This window comes from Suncus etruscus, chromosome 4 (genome assembly GCF_024139225.1).
Source record: "Suncus etruscus isolate mSunEtr1 chromosome 4, mSunEtr1.pri.cur, whole genome shotgun sequence".
Lineage (NCBI taxonomy): Eukaryota > Metazoa > Chordata > Mammalia > Eulipotyphla > Soricidae > Suncus > Suncus etruscus.
Window position 1 is genome coordinate 77073881 of NC_064851.1, and position 21528 is coordinate 77095408.

The 21528-nt window shown below is 38.4% G+C and overlaps 1 protein-coding gene across 1 annotated transcript in view; it reads right to left on the bottom strand.

The window, feature by feature from the left end:
* The window catches only part of PDSS2 (decaprenyl diphosphate synthase subunit 2), a 298925-nt gene that overhangs the window by 182577 nt on the left and 94820 nt on the right, over positions 1–21528 (bottom strand). The window lies entirely within an intron of this gene.

The window sequence follows — 21528 nt, forward strand, 5'->3', positions numbered from 1 at the left end:
TCTCAGAAGTCCCCTTGCTGATATCTTAACTTTGAAATTTCAGCCAAAGAACATTAAGATAAATAAGACAGAATCCATGTACAATTACTTTGTCCCTCAAGTCCCCAGATTGTAACACATTATAATATTTCTTAACAGCACACAAGGCAATCTAAAGCCATAAAACTTACGTAACTCCTTAAACATTACAGGCATAGTATTTTCTTACATTTCCATATACATGCATATTAGCTTAAGTTAACCTCAAATTTTAAGTGAGTTCTTTTTAAGGATTAGAGTCAAAGGAGCACAGTAAAAATGGTGTTAGAGTGGCAATTGTTGTTTGCATAGGCCCACCAAAATATGAGGGACATGGAAAGAAATAACCTTGGCCTAAGTACAAAGAGACCAGACCCCTGAAGTTTCCTGGCACAAGACCAAGTCTAGGCTCCAGGCGAGCTAGATCGTCCAATCCAATACATTGTCTGTAGTGCCAACACACTTTTATTTTTCACACAGTCTCTGTTGTTGGTATCATGTTTCTGTATTAATCAAGTGAGAAAATTAATGCAAATACAACTATACTGCCAAAATGAAAACAATGGAAGTTCCTGGACAAAAACAGGTTTATGGAAAAAAATTAATAGAGGAAATAACTAAATTTTTAAAATTATTATTATTTGTTTTGGGGCGACACTCAATGGTTGGTACTCAGGGATCACTCCTGGTTGTGCTAGGGGACCCATATGTGTCATGGATTGAACTCTGGCTGGCCACATGCAAGGCAAACACAGTAACTACTGTACTATCGCACCGGCCTCTAGACAATTTTAATAGTGACAGTGTTAAACTGTAAAGTTTGATGATCTTATTTCTTCCTCTTTCTAGATTTTCCCATTGTCTATATCCTATATTGTACCTAATCTGTTCATTCTGATAGCTAGAGGAAACCATTAAAGTTTTCGTTTAATTGTAATTTGTAGCAACTGAAATACAAACAGTATACCTTGGATGAAATGATAGTATTTGTGAGGATAAGAGAGAAAAATTATTTCTCAATGACAATTAATATGCTCAGAGAATGAAAAGATTAAACCAAATCCAAATGATTCAAAATTTTATTTGGCAAATAAAATTTAAAAAATCAGAAAAAAATATTCCCATTACATCATATTATTTCTTTTTTTTTTTTTTTTTTGGTGCTGTGACTCGGATCCAAACTAACATCATATTATTAATTCTAAGCATTATTATTCTAAACTTCAAAGCTAAAACTTAGAATGCCATTGTTGTTTTGTTTGTGTTTTTTGTTTGTTTTTCTATAAGGATCAAATTTCTCTACTTTTCAAAATATAATTTCTACTACAGGGTCTAGGAAGGTTGCTCAGAAGTCAAGGTTCAAGAGCCTTGCATGCTCAAAGTACTAAGTTCAATGCCTCCAATCACCAGGTATGGCTAGCCTATAGGCAGGCCCCTAGCACCACCATAATGCTGAGGTCCCGCATATATGGTGAAAGACAATACATTTGTGAATTATTATGACTTCTTTGTTGATTCCTTTCTGGGTTTATTTCTATTTGGGGGCCACAAACAGCTGTCCTCAGGAGATACTCCTGGCTCTATTATCAGGATCAATACTGATGCTGACGGAGGGGACTATATGTGGATGCCATGGATTAAATTGGAGTCAGCCACTTGTAAGGCAATCCATCATCTTACTACCCCTGCAGTATTTCTCTAGCCCCATATACAGAGTACTTTATATTCTAGGTATTTACTATAATAGCTACATGAAGACAAAATGATACTAAGAGGAAGGTACCATAATTTTCCTGAATATACCAATGAATAGAATGAGGCACACAGAGATCAAGCAACTTAGGCATGGCTGGTGGGTGGGAGAGCCATGGCTGAGGCAGGATTTGAACCCAGGTCATGTGGCTTTAGAGTCTGAACTCACTGTTTAAATTAATAGAAAAAACTATTTACTAAGTCAAATAAGAACTGTGCACTTTTGATACCGAGTTTTATATCTTTTTGTTTTTCCCCAGCTGAATAACTGACTCGAGATTGCCACCTCTTCTACAAAATCATTGACATCTACTTTGCACAGCCACTGTCTAATGGTGACCACGAGAGTCAAGTACAGAACATGCGGAGTACTGGGAAGGAGACTAGGTGATGAGCATATTATATCACATTCTCCTTCTTACTACTTGTTTTGGTCATCTGTTGTTTCCCTCACTAATATTTTCTTCTACTCCTCTACTTCTAAGTTATCTGCACATGCAACGTCCTGTGTTTTCTGTTCTACTTCCCCAAACAATGAAAGTTAATAAAACATTTTCCTTTACCTTCCCAAAAAAAAATTATTTTTTTTTTTGGATTTTTGGGCCACACCTGTTTGGTGCTCAGGGGTTATTCTTGGCTAAGCACTCAGAAATTGCCCCTGGCTTGTGGGGACCATATGGAATGCTGGGGGATCGAACCGCGGTCCTTCCTTGGCTAGCGCTTGCAAGGCAGACACCTTACCTCTAGCGCCACCTCTCCGGCCCCCACTTTCCCAAATATTATATGTCATTAAAACACATGCCACTTTCAGAATGCATTAAACTGAAAAGGTCAAAAGAAGAAACTGTAATGGACTGGTTGGTGGAAATCAGAGAGCCATCAGAAATAGATCCCCTACTACCATTCATTCTGACCATAGTGCAACCCAGAGTATATTAACAGCTCAAGTAAATTAAATAACTGTTTTCAAAACACCACTTTTAAATTCACTCTATTAACACCCTTTAAAAAAGTGTGAAGATACATTGATAATGTCCATAGCTTAAAACATAAAAAGCTCACAACTGAAAGAATAAAAAGTTTTGATCTTGAGCATAAAGCAACCATAGGATTTTATATTTGAGACTATCTTAGACAGTCCAGGGCATACTTCACATACTAATGATTTCCTTGGTAGCTTTCTTTTAGAAGAACACTGGCAATGACTTAAAATCCATCTTAAGGGGCTAGAGAGATGGCATGGAGGTAAGGTGTTTGCCTTGCATGCAGAAGGATGATGGTTCAAATCCTGGCATCCCAAATGGTCCTCCGAACCTGCCAGGAGCGATTTCTGAGCATAGAGCCAGGAGGAACCCCTGAGTGCTGCCGGGTATGACCCAAAAAACAAAAAATAAATAAAATAAAATAAAATAAGACCAATCTTAAACTATGGATGTTTTCCTGGAGAATTAAAAAGAAAGTTTACTCAGTGAAAAATGAGGTGCATGCCTACTAGATGATGGGCATGATGCTCACAGACAGTGGGGCAGGAAGACAGATCACTGGTGAGTTGTGTTTTCCTTCTTGTGAATAACAGAACCTTATTTAAAACTCACAACATCAATGAGATGGATAGTTCAAGGGCCAGAGTGATTGCTTTACATACTGCAGGGGTCTGCAAACGGCCCTCCGTACAACATTTTTGTGGTCCTGCCTTAGAGGAATCATTTTTGTTTTGTTTTGTTTTAGTTGTTTGGGTCACACCCCCCAATGTTCAAGGACTACTACTGACTTTGCACTCAAGGATCACCGACTTTGCCTCCTGTGGCCCCCAGGTAAATTGAATTTGAGACCCCTGAAGGGATCCTGGGATTAATCCTTGGCAGTGTAATACAACCCTTAGCACAGAACTAGGAGTAGCCACTCAACTCCTCTGGGCCACCAGGAGTGATCTCTCTACATAGAGCAAAGAATAAGCCCTGAGCAAGCAGACTAATTCTGTTTCAACATGAAGGCATTAAAAAACAGAGCAGCCTCTACTGATGCCAAACCCTTTGTGAAGAGATATTCAGGAAGCTGCAAACTCTTACATAAACAGTAAAGTCAGGTTCCTGACATCAAGGTTCCTTCTTCAGCATTTTATGATCTCACTTTCCCACATTTATCAAATCCTCTACAACTTAGAGTACAATAATTATAAAAACCATTTGTAACTATTGCAAAGTGTCATGAAAGTAGTATAAAGGCAATTTTCTTATCTTCTAATCCTTATCACTAAAGTTCTGCAGCATTGCTGTCCTTTTAGCTGATACAACAAGCAGCATTCACTGTACCAATACTGATGGAGCACCAGACACTGTGCTAGACACAGATGCAATAGCATGAGCTTTTAAAGTTTACCATTAGAGATAACTAGAGAAAGAATCACAGATAAAAGTAAAATGGTAGCCATCACAAATGCTATAGGTGAAAAAAAAAAATGGTGCTTTCAGAACTCTTCTTAGAGACAGTAACTGCACCAGAAAAGTTCATTTCCTTGAGAAAGGGATGGCTGAGTTACTGACCCAAGAAAGAATCTTTATCAGTTTCCAAAATTGGGTGAAACGACATTACTTATTACTTCTCCTTTCCACCACTTCCTGCTAAGGGGGGAATATTTGTGGAGGCACTGGATGACCAAAGAGGGTGGTCGAAGCTCAGGGTACAACCGAGGAGAGCAGAGTGCCCTTTGCTTATCTGCTTAAAGAAAGTTGATTTCCAGAGGGACACTGAGTGATTTTATTTTATTTTATTTTTTGTTATGTTTTGTTTTGTTTTTTGTTTTGGGCACACCCGGTGACGCTCAGAGGTTACTCCTGGCTATGTGCTCAGAAATTGCTCCTGGCTTGGGGTGATATGGGACGTCCAGGGATCAAACCTCGATTACATCCTAGACTAGCTAGGGCAAGGCAAACGCCCTACCCCTTGCGCCACCTCTCCAACCCCCGATTTTTTTTTTAAAGGGCTAGATAGGCCAAATAAGTCTGTGGATCTTTCATACAGGGGAGGGTGCACAAATGCTCAATAATGTCAGATGCCAGGCTGGGAGGTCCATGGGAAATAAGGCCAGAAATCTTTGTATCAAAGAACAATACAAAACTACTAAAATATTTCACCAAGCAATTAGCAACATATCTGATATCAAAAACATAACTCTGTTCCCCAACACATATCCAATCCTCTGCAATCAGTGTGGAAATAAAATCTAGATAAAGGGAGGAAAAGAAAATAAAGTGGGTCTGATTCATTAAGAGATTTTTTATAGGCATCAATGAGAAATATGAGAGTAGCTTGGTGAACAATCTAGAGATGTAGAAAATCTGAAATAATAACTAAAATAATATCTCAATTCAATTTTAACAGACAGTAGATACTATGTAGTTCTAAAGTATCAGCCAATAAGAGTATGCCACTAATATTAAATAATATTCTGAAAAGTCTCTAATTTTAATGGAGTGGGCACAAAAATGGGTCCCCTCTAAAATTTGTCTTCAATTTGTAATATAATAACATTCAGTTAACATATATATTCTTATTATTTTTTTGGCCACACCCAGTGACGCTCAGAGGTTACTCCTGGCTATGTGCTCAGAAATCGCCCCAGCAAGGCAGATGCATTACCGCTCCGTGCCTCCACTCTGACCCCAACATATATATTCTAATATCTGTTTAATTTCATAAATATGAGAGCTGAATAGGTGACATTGTACAACAAACTCTATTCTCTCCCCACATATGGTTTATATAGATAACTACAGTTCTCACTATGTCATCTTAACTTTTCAGTTTAGTTAGTCTCTCTTACTTAACCAAATTCCCACTCACAGCTGTGGCATCTTTCCATATAGCCTCTCAGATGCCACTTCTTCAACTTGTATGTATCAAGCATGCAAAGTACACAAAAAAATTAGGTTAAACTGCCATAATAATACCTTTAAAATAATTAAACAATATAGGGAACAGATAAAGATATCTGAGCCATAAAAAAAAGCTGGTTGGTAACAGATGGCCAACAGGTACATGAAAATATGCTCTTTATCACTTATCATTAGGAAAATCCAAATCAAGATAAAAATTAGGATAGCACATATCAAAAATATCAGGGACGGGGCTGGAGCAGTGGTGCAACAGTAGGGCATTTGCCTTGCATGTGGCTGACCTAGGACAGACCGTGGTTCGATCCCCTGGCATCCCATATGGTCCCTCAAGCCAGGAGCGATTTCTGAGCACACAGCCAGGAGTAACCCCTGAGCATCACCAGGTGTGGCTCCAAAACTTATATATTTTTATATACATATGGGACAATTTGTGTTGGTGGAGATGTGTTGGAAAAGAAACTATCATCTACTACTGGTAGGAATTTTGCCTGGTCTAACTCCTATGGAAAGTAGTATGGAGGATAAACTTAGTAAATTGAGAAAACTAAAAACTTAGAATTAAACTGCCATATGACCCAGCAATCCTGCTTTTGGGTATCTATTCCCAGGACAGAAAAATATTCATCCAAAAGTATGTATGCACACCACTATTCATTGGAGCACTCAGTACAATAGCTAAGAGATGGAATAAGCCCAGATGTCCAAAAACAGACAAGTGGATCATGAAGATATGGTACAAGTACACAATGGAATAGTATATAGCTGTAAGGAAGGATACAATTATGTATCTGATGCAACATGGATGAAACTAGTAGATGTTGAATGAAGTAAGCCAGAAAAAAAATAAATACAAGATGATATCACTTAAAGGTGGTATTTAGAATAATTGCATGAAGAAATGCAAAGGCTTAAACGGGAGGTTGTCAAGAATACTCTAGATTGCAGGTTATAGTGAGAAGAAAAGAAATTGAATGGAGGAAGAGCAAAACACATATGAAATGACGGGGCAGGGGACTAAGGAGCCCCAGGTGCATTGGTGGTGTTAAGAAAAGACAGAACTGGGGCCAGTGAGGTGGCGCTAGAGGTAAGGTGTCTGCCTTACAAGCACTAGCCAAGGAAGGACCACGGTTCGATTCCCCCCCCCATATGGTCCCCCCAAGCCAGGGGCAATTTCTGAGCACTTAGCCAGGAGTAACCCCTGAGCATCAAATGGGTGTGTCCCCCCTCCCAAAAAAAAAAAAAGAAAGAAAGGACAGAACTAATCATGAGATCCAAACTTTAATAACCTAAACTTAAAAAGGTGCCTAGTATGCTATCAAGACTGGGGCTGGCGGTAGAGACATAGGATGAACTCTGGAAAGGAGGCTGACACTGGTGGTGGAATTAGTCCTGAAATATTTCTGTCCAAAACCCAACTATGAATAACTTTTTAAATCTCAATTGTTTAAATAATTTTTTTTTAAAAAGCTGGTTAGTACACAGTGAAAACTGATTTGTTGAGATAAGCCCTCAAGGCAGACATGCAATTCAGACGGAAAGGTGATGAAATTTCCCAGAGCGAATTGAGGCTGGGGTGGACTCAGGCTATTTGAACAGAAAGAAGGAAATGTAGGAGAAATAAGATCAGCAACAATAAGACAGAAGAATGGGGAGCAGATTTGGGAGTTGTGGAAATAAAGGATATTTCCTTTCAAGAAAAGGTGTGAAAGCAATATGGTCATAAAGAGACAGCTTCGAGAGTGAAGCTTCATGAGGACCTTCAAAATCGGGTTTAGACTTGGGACTTAACTTCTGCAGAAATTCTGAAGGCATAGCAGGTTTGTCAGCACGGGAGTCAAGCAAGTATACTTGAAGACGAAAATTTTCCCTGGGTCTCTGCTACTCAGCTGTAGCATGTTGGGTGCAGGGGAAAGGAGAGAGGATCAGTCACGAGCAGTTTCCAAGAGTCCAGGTGGAAGATAATGAGGGCCTCCATTAGAGCAGTGGCAGCAGGGATGGAAAGGAAAAGCTGATGATGGAGAGCAAGCAAGTCTGGCCAACCGACTGCATGAAAGAGACATCAGAAAGGGGGTGGGAAAGCAAAGGAAGGATACAGGCTGAACTGAAGATCCAAACCTGTTTGCAGAGGTGATGATACATTATTGGGGACTGGAGAGGAGTATTAATGGGGAATTAATGAGCTCAGTTGAAAACATGTGAACTTTGAATGCAAGTTGGACATCCAGATGGAGATGCCCAGCAGGCAGCTGGAAATGCTGTGGATATAGATTTGGGAAGCATCTTCACAGAGGTGATAGCTGAAGCAGTGGGGATTGATGGATGGTGGTGGAGTTTTGGTGTTTGTTTTTTTTTTTTAGAGGTGGAGGGAAAAAAAGAAAGGGAGGGAAGGATGGGAACAAAATAGAATAGAATGAAACCTTGGAAGAGTCATAAATTTAGGGAATTAAACAAGAATGAGTAAGAAGAAAAAGAATGAAAGTGTATCTACAAATAATTGGTTTTCTTAAAACAAACAACCAGAGACACAAAGAAGTATAGACATAAAGATACAAGGGAGATAGAGAACTAAGTGTATTATATAGAAAGTAGGACTACTTGTTGTCCCTTATATGGGGCTTTCTGGCACTTAAAACAATCTCTAGTTTGGTACTTAATGCACTGAAAAATAAAAGTAATAACAATGATATAGATTACAACCATAACACTATAATGCTAGACACGAACTGTTTTACATGTTTGCCTTTTATTTCTTCCCCAAATTAAGCAAGGTAACAGTAATAGCTCTTTGCAGATGCTGAAAATTACTAAGAAGGCTTACAAAAATTACAGCTCAACTCGTAGTGGAAGTGCCAAGATCTGGACATAATCTAGAGCCTAAAGCCCAGGTTCACTTCATTTTCAACCGTAACACTTAATTAGTAGATAACATATACTTTTTGAGCAGGTTTTTGATCTGGAGCTTAGTTGTCTTTGAGTAATCAATAGGAGGGAAAAAATCAGTGGAATGGAAAGGAAATGAAATGGAAAGGGAATGAAATGGGAAGGGAAGGAAATGGGAAGGGAAGGGAAGGGAAGGAAAGGAGAAAAAAAGAAAGAAAAAAGAAAAAGAAAGGAAGGAAGAAAAAGGAAGAAAGGAAGCTAATAACAAACACAATATATGAAAGAAAAAAATTTTTTTTTTTTTTTTTTTAGTTTTTTGAGTCACACCCAGCAGTACTCAGGGGTTACTCCTAGCTCTATGCTCACAAATTGCTCCTCGCAGGCTCAGGGACTATATGGGATGCCAGGATTTAAACCACAGAACTTGTGCATGCAAGGCAAATGCCTTACTCTCCGGCCCCACAAAGCAAGTTTCTTTCTTTCTTTTTTTTTTCTTTTTTTTTTTTTTTTGGTTTTTGGGTCACACCTGGCAGCGCTCAGGGGTTACTCCTGGCTCTATGCTCAGAAATCGGTCCTGGCAGGCTCAGGGCCCCATATGGGATGCCAGGATTCGAATGCCTTACCTCCATGCTACCTCTCCAGCCCCGAGAAAAACAATTTTTAAGTAAATAATTATTTAATTGAACAATCACCGCTTTGCCAATGGCCCTGCTTCACCACTCCTCTATGACTCTCTGAGACACCAATCTAACCAAAACTCCATATCTACTGGTATTTCACCAGGACTTTGTTTTGGAGTGTTACAAACTCTACACTCCCCCCCCCCCCTCTTTCTTGTATTTCTAGAAGCCCTAACAGCTGCAATCCAAACAACTGCAGGAGGAGAGTGTGAGCCAAGTCTACTAAAGCCTACTAAAGCCACACCTGCTGCATCCCTCAGCCACAATCACTGCTTCCAATAGCCCTGCATCACACTCCTCTAAGGCTCTTTCTCTGCAGAGACACCAATCTAAGCAGAACTACAGGTATGCCAGTATTTGGATAATGTCACCAGCACTTTTTTTATTTTAGGTGAGTGCAGGCACCTTCCCCCTGCCTTCTCATATTTCTGGAAACTTAGCAGCCAAAAACATGTCCCATAAAAGCTGCATTATCAGCAATAGTGCTTGAAATTCCTGGACCATTGGGCTGAATTTGTGGTCATGCAACAACTCCATTTTTTGTTTAATACTGTCATCCTTATAGGAACACACCAATATAGATGCCACTGTATATCTGGAGCCAATAAATGTTCTGAAACAAATGAAGTAACTGAATGGTCAACAGCAATAGGAGCTTACAAAACCTGACGATGATTTAATTATCTAATTTGGGATACAATAATTTTCACTAATTTGCTTGTTGCTGTACTCTTTTCTATTTTTTCCCTCTCTTCCTTCTTTTCTAATAATTTTAGTCCAACTTACCTGGAAATAAATGCATTATGATCAACTATGCCAAATGTGATACATGTTTTTTAAATAACATAAATTAAAAAAATTAAATTAAATCACCATAAGATAAGGTACAATATTGTCCACGAATGAATTTCAATCATACAATATCCAACCTCCATCCCTTCACTAGTGCATATTTTCTACCACTAATGTTCCAAGTTTGCTTTCCACTCTTCCCTCTGCCCCTCCCTCCTGCCTGCCTCTATGCAGATTACCGTCTCTCTCTCTCTCTCTTTCTCTCTTTCTCTCTCTCTCTCTCTCTCTCTCTCTCTCTCTCTCTCTCTCTCTCTCTCTCTCTCACACACACACACACACACACACACACACACACACACACACACATATCTCATGGTGCTCAGGGCTTACATTCTTTTGGGCCCTAAGTCCGAGTAGTTTTCAGCATAGATTTCATGGTCTGGTGATCTTTATATGTAAAAAAAGCTGAAAACCATTACAGAATTTATAAATATACTATGTGAGATAGTATGTTTAAAAATATTGCTAATGAAAAGTATGTCAAAAAGGAAAAAAGAAACAGTAGAGAGAGAGAGAGAAGTAAACTGTCTGCCAAGAGGTAGGTAGGGAGGAGGGGGAGAGAATATGAGAAGGAAACTGGGAATACTGGTGGCAGGAAATGTGCACTGGTGAAGAGCAGTGCACAGTGAATGACTGAAACTCAACCATGAATATTTTTGTAACCATGATGCTTAAATAACTTATAAAGTACAAGATAAAAAATATGTGTGTGTGTGTGTGTGTGTGTGTGTGTGTGTGTGTGTGTGTGTGTGTGTGTGTGTGTGTGTGTATAAATGGGTAGATAATATAGTGGTAGCCAGGGTCCTTACCTGACAAACAGACAACCTGGGTTAGATTCCTGGTAGCACTCAAGGATCACACTACCAGAAGTTTTCCCTGAGAACTAGAAATAAGCCCTGCACAACACTACATGTGGCCCAAAACAAATGAAAAATTAAAAAGTACAATGCAAAATAGGAATAGAATAATCCCTATTTTAAAAAAATATGTTCATGTACTAGAACAAATTGAGCATTCCACAAAGGACTAAAATTTTTCTGGGGGCTGGAAAGATAATACAATGGGTAGGGAACTTGCCTAGTATATGACTGACCTGAATTCAATTCCAGCACCCCTTAAGTACCATCAACAGTGATCTCTGAGCATCAAATCAGGAATAAATCCTGAGTACTATTGAGTATGGACTCCCAATCAAATAATAATAATAATACAATTTTGACATGAGAATACATTTAAAATATTATGAAAAGATATATTATGAAATTGCATTTATAATATAATCTCAATTGTATTTCAATATAAACAAATACACATGCAAGTTAAGGATAAAAATGAAAAATAATGGGGCCGGCGCGGTGGCGCTAGAGGTAAGGTGCCTGTCTTGTCAGCGCTAGCCTAGAATGGACTGCAGTTTGATCCCCCGGTGTCCCATATGGTCCCCCAAACCAGGAGCCACTTCTGACTGTATAGCCAGGAGTAACCCCTGAGCGTTACCGGGTGTGACCCAAAAACAAAACAAACAAAAAAAAAACAAAAAACAAAAAAAAGAAAGAAAAATAAGTATGGCAAAATATTAACATTTAAAATTTGAATGTCATTAGAGAAGTATTATTTATTTATTTATTTATTTATTTATTTATTTATTTATTTATTTATTTATTTATTTATTTTTGGTTTTGGGACCATACCCGGCGGTGCTCAGGGGTTACTCCTGGCTGTCTGCTCAGAAATAGCTCCTGGCAGGCAAGGGGGACCATATGGGACACTGGGATTCGAACCAACCCTTAGGTCCTGTATCGGCTGATTGCAAGGCAAACGCCGCTGTGCTATTTCTCCGGGCCCTAGAGAAGTATTTTATACAGAAAGCATTCTTGTAGTTTTGTGTTGAATTATAGTCATGTTTATTAGAAATGTTAGAGAATAATACTTCTAGTAACAGTGCTACTTGATGCAATTTTAGATTAAGGGTGATTTATTTTCCAAAATAATTAAGAACATATCACTTTAAGCCTATAGAAAAATATTTTCATAATAATAAAAATATTAAACTCAGGAGACTTACAATACAACAACTACAATACTACAACTTGTGCTTCTGATTTGAATGAAAAATATTCATTTGCTAAAATGAACCCCAGAATCCTATACTGGTTGTCTTTGGGATCTTGTATCTCACCTTTAATTTTTCGAAGCTTTAGGCATGAGACCAAAATTTAAATGCTATCAAAGAAGCAATGTTCAACTGTATATATAATTAGCAATTCAATGACAGTAATGTTGCTCCATTGTGAAAGAAAAAAATGAACACTCATGAAAATTATTTTAAAGCACTATACTTTGAAGGAAACTAAAAATAGTAAACATGTCACCAATTTCTATATAAAATGAGCAGTAGAACTGGAGGTTAGTTTCCATTGACATAATGGCCCAAATTGTATTATTCTTGACATTCCTATTCTGAGACTAAACTGCCCAAGACTTTAAACATATTAGGGCCTGAGGTGAACCAGCTCTTAGAATCAGGGAGCTGCAGCAGTTACTGACATGGCTCCAGGGCCACAAGCACAATCCACCTGCCTCTGATTCCTGAGGGATGGTGAGGCCAGGCACTGCCTCACCACAGGCCTCTCCAGGCTGCAATTAGGTTTGACAGGCAGGTGGCAGAAAGCAGACACCTGGAAAACGAGGAAAAGGAGAGAGAACAGAATGGGGCTAGCATATGGGGTTACTTAACAGGTGAAAATCAAGTCAGAGTCTTCAGAAATGAGTGGCTGAATAAAATATGATGGAAATTAAACAAAAGAAACTGATGTCATCAATGATCCAGTCTGTAGAAGATGCAGGCCGGATGCCTTAGAATTGATATACCACCAGAGCAACAAGATCTTCCCACTCAAATGGCAGCTGTTTTATTGTCAAAATACAAATAGGAGCAAAATAAGGTCAATTAAAAATAATTTGGAGAGCCAGTGCAACAGTACAGTACAGTGGCACATGCTGACCTAGGTTTGATCCCTGGCATCCCCTATGCTCTCCTGAGCCCACTAGAAGTGACTCCTGAGTGCATAGCCAAGTGCAAACCCTGAGTGAACTAATGAAAAACAATTTATAAAAAAATAAAAGATTCCAGGCTGGAGTGCATGCTTTGCATGTGGGAGTCTCAGATTTGATCCTTGACTCTACATGGTCTATATAGCATCATGTGAGGAGTAGCCCAAGCACCCCTGTGTATGCATTGTGTACAGATAACACACGCATATTTATAAAAAGAGTGTTGTCATTTTTTAGAAAATAGTTTAGTGTTGAAGCAAAGGAAAGGGATAGAAAAAATTGAACTGGAGGCATTATCACACTTAAGAGACACAGACTAAGCCCAGCACCCAAGCAGTGACACTGGCTGAAGCTGATGTACTGTGAACTATATCTCCCTCCAGTGCAGTCCATCTGTGCAGACTGACAATTAAAGGCAAGAGAAGTGCTCTCAAGTTAGTCTTCAATAATTTTTTATGGTTTTACTCAACTGGCCAATAAGTATGTTTTTTTTAAAAAATAAGTCTCATGGGCCCGGAGAGATAGCACAGTGGCGTTTGCCTTGCAAGCAGCCAATCCAAGACCAAAGGTGGTTGGTTCGAATCCCAGTGTCCCATATGGTCCCCCGTGCCTGCCAGGAGCTATTTCTGAGCAGATAGCCAGGAGTAACCCCTGAGTACCGCTGGGTGTGGCCCAAAAACAAAACAAAAAAAAAAGTCTCATGTAATAAACACATGCTTATTTAGTAGTTTATCAATCTGAATAGCTAAAGAAGGTAGTTTAATTCTGATTGATATGGGAGACGTCATTACAAATATACAAGGTACAGGACCCTAGATGTGTGTGGCTGATGAGAGAGTACCTACTACGCGAGACTGAGATCCTGAGCTAACTATCTATTTACTATTGCCACACATGCCAGATGTGGCCTTGGTGCTATTGGGATTCCTGCACAAGTGCATAATCTCCATCACTCCACAATTAAGTGTGTAAAACCCCAGTCATAGTGACAGCAACAAAAGAATTGTGTGGGTGGATAGGGTTGTATGTGGACAAACAAGTTGGGGAAAATGATGAACTAACTTATAGAGAAATAAGTCAAACTGGGGTTAAGGGAGTCACAAATTTAAGTAGATAGGGACTTTAGGAGGAGAAATGAGTCTTTAAAAATAAATCATCAATGAAGTTGGAGAGATAGCACAGCAGTAGGGAATTTGCCTTGCACATGGCCAACCCAGAATGAATGATGGCTCGATTCCCAGCATCCCATATGGTCCTCCGAGCCTGCCAGGGGCAATTTCTGAGCACAGTGCACCCCTGAGTACTGCCAGGGGTGACACAACCCCCACCCAATCAAGACCTCAAAACTACAAAACTCAAGTCCATATGAGACTTTTAAAAACTTTGCTGTTCAAAATTGCAACTGGAATCAAGGTATAAGAGTCTAAGACATTTCCTAAGGATATACCCTAGGAGCACAAAAATGAAATACAAAAATCCCTTCCTCATACCTATATTCATCACAGCACTATTTACAGTAGCCATACTCTGGAAACACCCAAGATGCCCTTCAACAGATGAATGGCTAAAGAAACTGTGGTACATATACACAATGGGATATTATGTAGCCGTCAGGAAAGATGAAGTCATGAAATTTTCCTATACATGGATGGACATGGAAACTCTTATGATGAGTGAAATAAGTCAGAGGGAGAGAGAGAGACACACAAAATAGTCTCACTTATTTATAGATTTTAAGAAAAATAAAAGACACTATTGTAATAATGCCCAGAGATGAGGGCTGGAAGGACCAGCTCACGATATGAAGCTCACCTCAAGGAGAGGTGAGTGCAGTTAGAACATTAACAACTACCATGACAATGTTAATGAGTGAGAGTAGAATGCCTGTCTCGAATACAGTGTGTGGGTGGAGAAATATGGGGTGTATTAGTGGTGGGAATGTTGCACTGGTGAAGGAGGAATGTTCTTTTTATGACTAAAACACAACTACAGTCATGTGTGTAATCACGGTGTTTAAATAAAGATAATAATAAAATTTAAAAAAGAGTCTAAGACATTGAATGATCATAAATAATGGGCATTTGGATAGAGACCACTGATCCTCATCTTCCACATAAAGAATTTCCACCAAAGTGTTTGGAAATGAATCTGTTATAGTACATTCATTCTTACGTTATTATTTAAGAATATACTCTTCTGGGGCCGAAGAGATAGCATGGAGCTAAGGCGCTTGCCTTGCATGTAGAAGGACGGTGGTTGAAGTCCTGGCATCCCATATGGTCCCCGGAGCCTTCCGGGGCTGATTTCTGAGTGTAGAGCCAGGAGTAATCCCTGAGCGCTGCCTGGTGTGACCCCCCCCCAAAAAAAAAGAATATACACTTCTCACTTTGTACGGATTTTTAATTTCTTTTTCTTTTTGTATCTTTCTGAGTACTCTCCACTTTTGTTTTTCTTTTCTAAATTTAAAATATTTTTTTCAGTGAGCCACATGAAGGCATAGCTATTAAATCATGACGGAGACTTTCTTAAAAAAAAAAAAAAAAGGAATTTCCACCAGTGGAAAAACCCTAATACTGGTTGTCCAACTTTGAACCTATTATTAGATTTCAATAGCAATTACAACTACTAGTAACGTAAGAACATTATAGAGACCACCTATATATATAGTTAACCACCAATAAAGGCAGCAAAGAAAAAGAAAACATTGGTAGAGGTATCTCCCAAATTATGTATGTTAACAGAAAAATACAAATGTAAACAAAATAAGACTCACATTCAGTGGGGTATAAGTGAGCACGTCGTGCCAGGGACTGAACTTGAACGCACTGCACATATCAGGCACATGCTCTACTCTTGAGCCATTTCTGGCCCTGGAAGATAGAGACACTAGCAATCAATTATATACAGGTTATTATAGCCAATTTAAGTCTAGGAGTACAACAATACTTGCTCTACTCTAACAGGTCAAAGGGTCTGGGGAGAAATATCTCATTTACCAGACTGCCACCAAAGAGCCCAGGGGCTGACTGTGGCATCTGCTGCAGTCTATCTCCAAGCTTGCCTGAGTGCCAGCTCATTTTACCTGACACTTATCCTATGAGGAGGTAGTTGTCCTTCTTTGATTGGTAAGAAAACTGAGCTTTATGAGAACAATCAATTTCTTTATATCCATTATTATCATGCATGCACTACATATTTGTATTACTCTATGCTGGTTATCATGTGCATCTAAATAAAATGTAAGCATGTTACAGCCCATTTATTTGTCCACAATTATACCCCCTAGGACTCAGAATAGTACCTGGCAGATACATATATTCAATACATACTTCTAAATGAATCAATAATTTAAGCTGCCCCCAAATTATATAGCCAGTGAGTGAGAAGCCTCAGGGTCAGTTCTGATGTCTGCGTCTAAAACCCATATTGACTAAACATAGAAAAATAGTGATGAGAGCGTCATTAAACTACAGAGGAAAAAGAGAAATGATGGCTTAGAATTAGGGATTTACAAGGTCCTTGTAAGTAAGAGATGTGAAAATAAAAATAAAAATTGGTTTCTCCTAAGTGCTTCCTTAAAATGTCTCTTGATTCCTGGTCAGGGGGAAAGCTAGACAAGCAGCTTGGGGCAGCCTTCTTACAGGCAAGTGCCTAGAGCCAGATGATTTGCGGTTCATTAAACACAGGGCCAGGAAAAGCCTTGAATAACTCCATTCAAGCAGACTGAGAAAAAAGTCTGCACTGCAGTGAAAGTACTGTCCAGGTCAAAAACCACAACTCAACAACAAACCCTCCCAGACTGTAGGAGGAGCCAAGAGGCTACAGGAGTCTAACCCAGAAGTAAAGATCTCTGTGAGTCCCGCAAGTGGTGTGTGGCCCTGCATCTTTCCTGACAGCATGTTCACTCGTGAAGGAGAGCTGTCATGGAACTATGGCCTTCCAGGGTCCTCTTCTCAAAACTGGACAGAATGTGGATTTCTTCAAAAGAAAAGGTTGAGTGGAGGGCTACTTAGATTAAAAAAAAAAGATTTATATAAGTTCTATGTTTTTATTTTTAGGAATATATTAAAATACAACGGGAAATCTATATTAAAATACAATGGGAGACTTTGGAGGGGGACTTGCAAGTGGTGTTTAGAGGACCTGGGGATCCCAATGGTAAGCTGGTGGTTCAGTAGAAGGAATCAAGTTTGTGGTGCTGGAGGTCTCCCTCCATGAAGACTTTTTGTTCCCATTTTAATAGCTGTGTTCCCCCTTAGTTCATACTAAAGAATTTCATTTTAAAAAGGAAAAAGAGGGGGCCAGAGAGATAGTAGATATGGCATTTGCTTTGCATGCGGCTGACAGTAAATTTCTGGCACCACATATGATCCCTGCCAGGAGTGATTCCTGAGACCAGAGCCAGAAGTAAGCTGGGTATGTCCCAAACTGGGGGAGGACGGACTTTTTAAGCAGAGAATGAAAGAGAGAGAGGGACAGAGGGAGAGAGGGAGAGAGAGAGAGAGAGAGAGAGAGAGAGAGAGAGAGAGAGAGAGAGAGAGAGAGAGAGAGAGTTTTGATCTCCAACACCCCGTATGATACCCTGAGCACTACTGGTATGGCCCCCAAAACACTCAATAAAAAAATAAAGGGAAAAGAGAGCAAAGAGCAAAATTACAGTGTAGTGTTGGAAAATGCTGAAAATACTGTGGCCATTTCTCCATTGTTATCTTCTAACTTTTTTTTTTTAGTGAAGTCAGACAGTTTTTTATGAACAAAATGTACTTATAAAGACATGAAAGGAGAGAAAAATAAAAAGAGTGCATAATTAAGAAAGAACATGATCTTACCTGGAGTGGAAAAAAAATGCAAAAAGAGAGCTATGTGTTCAAGAGATAACTTGGACTTGTGAGATCAAGCTGCCATCTTCTAATTTTTGCATACCACAGAAAAGAATCCCACAAAGTTAGCTATACTCACTATTCCTACATGAGGGATTAATAGAGAAACCAAACAAAATAGCATTGTTTGGGCATCTACAGTTAATGAGGATTTCCTCTCATTATGATATATAAAACAGTAGAAGATTCTAAAACTCTATTGCCAAAAATTCCCTTTTACAATGATGTAAATTTAATGGAATTTGCAACAATTGATATTTGTTTCATTATACAGGAAAAGTTTTTAAAATCTTGACTAAAAACGACTCTCATAATGCATGATTCTGCTTCAATGACTCAAACCAATCACTAAGCCAAACAGGAGAGTGGCTGGTACTAAAAATGATGGTGGCAGTGTGAGAAAGCATGTGACTAGCAGGATATGGTTTACAAATTATCTTTACCCACAAAAAAGGAAACTGCAGGACCAAGGATGTAGCTCACATGGTAAAGCATAAGCCTTGCATGTGGGAGACCCTGGGTTCAATTTCCAAGCACTGTGTGGCCCTTGAGAAACAGTGGGTATAGGCCCAGGCCCCTGGGTACCTCCTGGGTGTGATGCCCAAGCACTGTCACCACAATAATATTAACCTAAAGTAGTGGTTAGGAAGATTTTACCACCCCTGGCAACTTTGGTAATGTTTAGAAATGATTTTTGTTTGCCATAACATGGGGAGGTATTTTGGCATCTAGGGAGTAGACTGGAGTTGCTGATGAGCATCATATAATATGGTCTGAAAGTCTTCCACAACAAAGAATTGTCAGCCCAACAATTCAATAGTAGAATCCATGATTCAGAGAATTTACTGTATGTACTTAGGATTCACTTCATTAACTTAAATATAAACATCCAGCAAACAAAATGCTCCTTGGCAGTTCTATCCAAATATGTACTAGTTATCACCATTACCAGTATTACTACTTCTTTTCCATTTAGATGGTGGTTTTTAACCTTAGTGAAAGCTGTAATACATGCAATCTAATTATACCTACCCTCATATAAAAACATCAAGTGTGCTTTCTAAAACAGTACAAAGGATTTTTAAAACAATTCGGCAAAAAGCTGTTTTGAGAGTACAGGTTAACTCCAGATCTGCATAAACAAAACATAGATATAACTGATCATCTAAGTTTTGAAGAAATTAGTTCTGGATTCTTAATTTACAGCAAGAAAAACCGTTACATGTATATTTTGCTCCTCTATTGTATAGGCAGGATTCCCAGAAATGCCAATTGATTTTATTTATCATTTAAAAAAGTAAATAGCCCCACTTTTAAAAGCCAGACTATTCTGTACAAAGAAGACAATTCTGTACAAAATTACACAGCTATAATTTTTTCTCAAATTAGTTAATTTTGACAATAACTAAATACGATTAGGCATTATAATTATATAAATTCTGTTTTTCCTTCCCAGGTACACACATATTATATCTGTTGCTTTTTCAGGTTCTTTGTTGCTAACTGAAGTTTTTCTGAAGACACAAAACCTTTATGTATTAAAAAAAAAAAAAAAAGACTGCCCCTCTCAGAGCTGTGTTAGACACCCCCTCCAGTTCTTAAAAGTAAAGAATCCTTTCCTTTTTCAAGTGAAGAATCCTTCTAGTTCTTTAATTCATGAAATTTTGTGGCAATATAGCAACCTTAAAATGATAAACAAGAGAGGAGGGAGAAAAATAAAATGATAAACGAATCTGACAGAGAAATAACTTAGAAAAATCACTGGAAATATTTTAATGTATTTTTAAAAGATTCTTTTTCTAAGGAAAAAGCTTGACTTTAAAGGGTTGGAGAATTTAAGCAAACACTCAGTGGTTTTGGAAATGTAGTTTCCATGACAACCAACATGGTCTTCTTTATATAGCATTATAAACAGATGGTAAAGAGCGGTCATGTTTGTTTCTCTGCCAGCATATCAATAAAACTACTGTAATGCTGAATTGAATACATTTGAACTATTTAATAAATTTAATATACTAACCACAAGATTTACTCATTTAGACAAATAAAAGTAATATCTGGGTTGACTTATTTTTCTTTTAATAAACATAAGAAGATCTTGAACAGTGAAGTCACTATTACTCCAAGTCAACAGTCTTCCTTGGCGAGACTTTGTACAAATGTTTTCTCAGCACTTGCCATGCAGGGCATATCACCACAACTATGAATCTGATGAGCAGAAATAATGATGGATTGAATTGTAAGGTGAAATCATATCTGTAAATAAATTCCTTTATCATCTTTGATGAAAGAACAAATGAGAAATGACAAAGTATATGGAGTTTCTTAACAAATATATTGAAACACATTGTATTACAATACAGTTTCTTGGCAATACATTGTATTGCAAAGGTCCAAACTCTAGTTCAAAAATATGATTCCTTTTCATGTACACAGTAGTGGTTTTTAAAAATGTTTGTGTTCTGGATTCTACTGGTTTAACTGTCTTATTTCTGGAGTAATATTTGCTAGGATATGAAAACAAATCTAAAAACCATAGAAGTGAATAGCCTGGCAGTCAAAGTTTGAACGCCAATTCTTGTATGGCTTTCCAACAGATTTGAGACAGTGACTCTGTATCTGGAAGAAAGTCAGCCAGGGGAAAGGGGTTGGCATGAGGTTGTGGCTCGGCAGGGCCCTGCCCCTTTTGATAGAGGCCTAGCTATATTTTTTAAGTGAGAGGAAGAATGCCCACCTTAAACAAAAAAAAAGGCTAGGGTAACATTTACTGTTTTTAATGTTATAAATAGCCACTCTGAGTACACTTAAAAAACATTTGGTTGTGAATGGTAAACCCACTCTATAACCTCTCCCTCATCCCCTTATACCTATTTATTTTTACTTTATCACTCAGAAATTCGTTCTATGGTCCTCGTGTCAAAGCAAAGTCCTTGGAAATAAGTTATATTGCTGTATAGAATGATCTTTGCTGAGAACATGGAAAAGGAAGGATGCATATTTATCACAGGAATGATTGTAAGGTATATCATGATTTTACTGGGGAATAAAAAGATTTGAATGAAAACAGTTTAGGACTGGCAGAGACTGTCCTAGGTTGATACTTGATTCAAAAATGAGAAAATTCTTCTAAATTATGCATATTGGCATACTATAAAATTGGCTGAGCTACAGTAAACTCTAGTCTACTAGAAACTGCTGCCATAAGAGAATTTTTGAAAATTAGCTAAACCTGGAGAACCTAAGAAAGAGAGTCCTTTCTCATATGAACTGGAGAGACTCCAACAAGTTTCCAACAACCTCATCCACTCCACAAACATGTCTACTCATCGTCAGTGATGAGCACTTGAGTGATCACGGGTGTGAAACCCTTTTTTTGTGGGGGGGGGGGGCTGATTTTTGCACAGGACTTGCAGCATATGAAATCTACCATGGGCAAGCCCTTATTTAGCTTAACTTCTAAGAAAAGTTCTCAACCCTGTTAAAAAAAACAGTCACCAGAAAAGTTTGAAATACAACATG